Source organism: Dreissena polymorpha, chromosome 5, assembly GCF_020536995.1.
Source record: "Dreissena polymorpha isolate Duluth1 chromosome 5, UMN_Dpol_1.0, whole genome shotgun sequence".
Taxonomy (NCBI): domain Eukaryota; kingdom Metazoa; phylum Mollusca; class Bivalvia; order Myida; family Dreissenidae; genus Dreissena; species Dreissena polymorpha.
In genome coordinates this window covers 41,837,130-41,841,369 of record NC_068359.1, presented here as the reverse complement: position 1 = coordinate 41,841,369, position 4,240 = coordinate 41,837,130, and positions in this window count along the sequence as shown.

Below are 4,240 nucleotides of genomic sequence, written 5' to 3'. Positions count from 1 at the left end.
TTATACGCGTTTTAGTTATGTTGTTCTTTGCGTTTGGAAGAATAAATATTGTGATGAAATCACTTGTGTTTCGTCTTTCAAATAATACTCATTATGCAAGTGGTTTTATGAAGTTGACACATATTTACTTGCACAACTCTCCTTATAAAGTAAAATACTGGACAATTGTTACAGTCCGTTGGAACAGTTTTCATTGAACAATTGAAATCCTGTTGAAGCACACCTTCAACAAGGGATGCAACGACGTAATAATTTTGATCATTTTTAATTGTATTTAGTTCCCTTTAGGCTTATGACTTGTAGTACAAGGGAGAGCACTCGTGCAACTCTAACGGTACAACATTTATGATGTACCACAATTGAAATTCTTCCTTATCAAATATTAATCTCTGTTTGAGTTTTCTTGCATTTATTGTTTTATTATAACGATTTATTTCAATCCGTGCAAGACAATAAATTATTTTAAAAGTTCAAAACAAGTTACAACGAACGAAAACTCATTTATACCCTTTGAGAACCCCTCTTGTGTACCATATTTCTTCTAATAACGCGATGGTTACAACCAAAATATTCGTAAGGATCATCAGTTTATATAGTTGTCTTAATCAAATGTAATGAACAATTATTTATCTTCTTCGTAACATTTTAGTTTAAGTTAATGGGTTGTGAGGCTTGAATACACGAAACAATAGTCGTGTTGAATTTGATTAGCGCTCTTAGCTATGTTTGTACGGTAATGACGCACAAGACTTGACCTATTAAACTGCACGTATTTTTGTTTACAAGTCATCATCTATATTTAGTAACACCATAAAAGGAATAATTTATTGTGACGTTCGATAAAAGCGGTGTTTTCATTGGTCGAATCAGAGAGCGTGACTTAGTGACGTACACAAATATCAATGTTCCTAAACAAACGACGCCATTTTACAAGAAGCGACGAACAAAGAAAGTCAACATATTTTAGACACAAAATAGGCGGCCGTCGCCACAGCTTGACAAGAAAAAGAAAATTTAATTACCGGTAATGTTGAACTCTTCCTTCTTGTGAGAACATTACACGTTAGCTACTAGCTGTTAAGACTCGCTTTTAGAACGAGAAATTCTGTGTGTAAAAAATCGAAAAAGGAAAATAAGAAAACCAACGAAATTATGAAGGAAGAAATTAAAAGTGCTGTGGACTTTCTCACGAACATTCTGCGCTCAAAAAATGAGATTAACCACGACAAGAGTTCTCAGTTCAATGCTGTATTACAGAATATCTTAAGTGCTCGTTACCAGGACCATTGGTTTCCAGAGAAACCGTTCAAAGGGAGCGGCTTCAGGTGCATTCGACTAAATCATAATGTGGACCCTTTGATCTTACAAGCTGGCAAAATATGTGGACTGAATCATTCAATTCTCGAGTCAACATTTCCACCGGAGCTTACGATATGGGTGGATCCCAGAGACGTTTCGTTTCGTATAGGTGAAAACGGAAGTGTGGGCATCCTTTACCAGTCGGAAAATGATCCGTCCGAGCAGTATGTCCAACAAACTCAGGCGAAACAACAGGAAAAGTGTGATCTCTTGGCAAGCCAGTCAAACCACAGATCCTTCAGCAGTACTTTCATGTCCTGCAAGGAACAGTTCATGAATGTTTTGCCAAGTAACTTGCGAGAATCAGTTCATTATCAGCAATTCGCTGGCTTCATTGCGAGCTAGCTTCTTTTAATGAACAATTTGTTATTCAGGGCATTTCACTTATTGGATTTACAAATCGCTCATGTATATGGACTATGATATTGTCATTTGTATATTAAATTTTATAGACTTAATCATGTATTATTGTGATTTTAGCAATCTCCAGATGGATTTGTGTAGTGCTATTGTAATAACGTGTGATATCGATAATTCCAGGAATGACAGTTTAAATAATACATGATTATTGTGGTTTTATGTCATTGTGCTGTGAGATGTTTTTAGTCTTTATAGATACCATTGTGATTCCCTACCATGTATAGACATGATCTGGCACAATTCTTACATTTTAAAACATTACCAGTTGATACTCAGGATGGGCTAGATGTATCATGTATTTTACTGTGTAATATTTCATTGCACAAAGTGCATTTATATGTCTTTCATGTACAATTTACGCATCCTGATCTCGACTAGGAATTAGTATTTAATAGTATATAATATTGGATTGCAATGTGTATTTGACCAAAGTTTCGGGATACTGTGCAAAATCCCTGTCAAGGTGCAAATATGACTTATTTTAATATAAAATATGTGCAAAAATATAAAGATTAAAAATATTAAAAAATGAATGTTTAACACTGGTTTGTGTGTGGTTTCACCCCAGCAGTTATCGTACATACTTAAACATTGGTCGGTTCATATCACACTGTGTCCTACTTGGTTTGCCTTGAATAGATGCATATGTAATATTATATTAGGAGACATTTAGTTCACTAAACGAATGGGTAAACCGTTTATGATTGACACATGTGCTTTATGACTTTGTCATGATTTAAGGTTGACAAGCTGAACTTGCCAGATGAAAGAACTCCAAAATAAGCTGAATTTTATTCACCATTCTGCAAAATATTTGTGCGCACGCAGTGGCCAAATTTATTTCAGGACGCGTTATAACAATATACTACGATTGTTTATTTCAATGGTACAAGCATGCGCGAGCAGTAATGTAATCAGCAGTAACATTACTATAGTACAATACAAATAGTATGTTAAAGTTTATAGTTTCACTGCTGATGACCTACATGTATTTAATGTTACTTGACAATATTTAATATATATATACTGCCTTAAATTGTGACTGTCGTTTAAGACACTAGTGCACTAGATAATATGCGAATAGCTGAATACTACCGGTAGTAGATATCATGACATTGCCTTTAGATGCATATATTTTATAGTGACTGTGTTATTTTAGCGATCTTTTGACATGTGCACTTGATAATATGGGAGTTCGGCTAGATGGCATGACACCTTAAGCATAAACTATATACTGCGTTTTACTTTGGAGATCATTTGAGATTGCTAGTGCACTTGATAATAAATGAGTACAAGTAGTTATAACGGCGTGTTGCGCAATTCGCCTATGGAGCGTTTTGTTCTGCACGTACTATCAATGGGAAGATAAAACAAACCACTGGAAAACCAAGAGTGGCTAGGCAGCTTGGCAGTTTTTTTCGCATGTGTTTATTATTTGTATTGGGCATTTACCTGGCCAAATGAATTCGCTTAATAAGTAAATGGTTACGCAAGGTAATTATAATAATTTGTATATGGTTATTAATTATAAATATACCGTTATATCACTACCTAAAATCTGCCAACCGAGATGTGATTGAACTAAATATCCGTATTTACATAGACGGCATTATTTTACGACCGCAGTAGCATGAGTAGGGTGCAAAACATTCGGAACCGTTGTCAGATATTCTAAATGCGCGTTGTATAATCTTTGAGGTTGTTTTGAGATGCTAGTGCACTTGATAATATGCGACTGGTGGTAGAAAGCATGACATGGGAAGCATATAATATATGACTGCGTTTAATTTTGGAGATCATTTGTGATGCTAGTGCACTTGATAATAAATTAGTACAAGAAGTTAGTATAACGACGTGTTGCGCAATTCGCCTATGGCTATGGAGCGTGTTGTTCTGCACGTACTCATGGTGCAGGTTCACAAGGGTGTACACACGGGTTGAACAGAATGTAAACATACCATTTAGAAGTTATTGAAATACATTAGCAAAAATCTTAAGTGCATAAAAGACAGTTTTATTGCATTTTGTGCCGATATCGTAAGATATAAGACATTTAAGAATACATCATTGACAACCGGTGTATTTCACATTGCCATATTGATATGCAGCACACAAAAAAACACTGTCTTTTTATGCACTAGTTGAAATTCTTAAGAAAATTGTTTTAACAAGTTATTTGAAGAAAAGCACCTGATAACGGTGTGTTTACATCGAATAATGTTCAATTGTGCACCTCACAAAGTCATGTGATCCTGCACCCTGTACTATCAATAGGAACACATTGTGAAGATAAAACACACCACTGGAAAACCAAGAATGAAGATAAAAGACACCACTGGAAAACCAAGAATGATTCAGTTTGGAAGTTTTTTTCTCACGTGGTTGTTATTCATATTGGGCATTTATTTCCTGACCAAATGAACTAGTCTAAAAAGAAGGTGGTAACACAAGGTATTTCTAA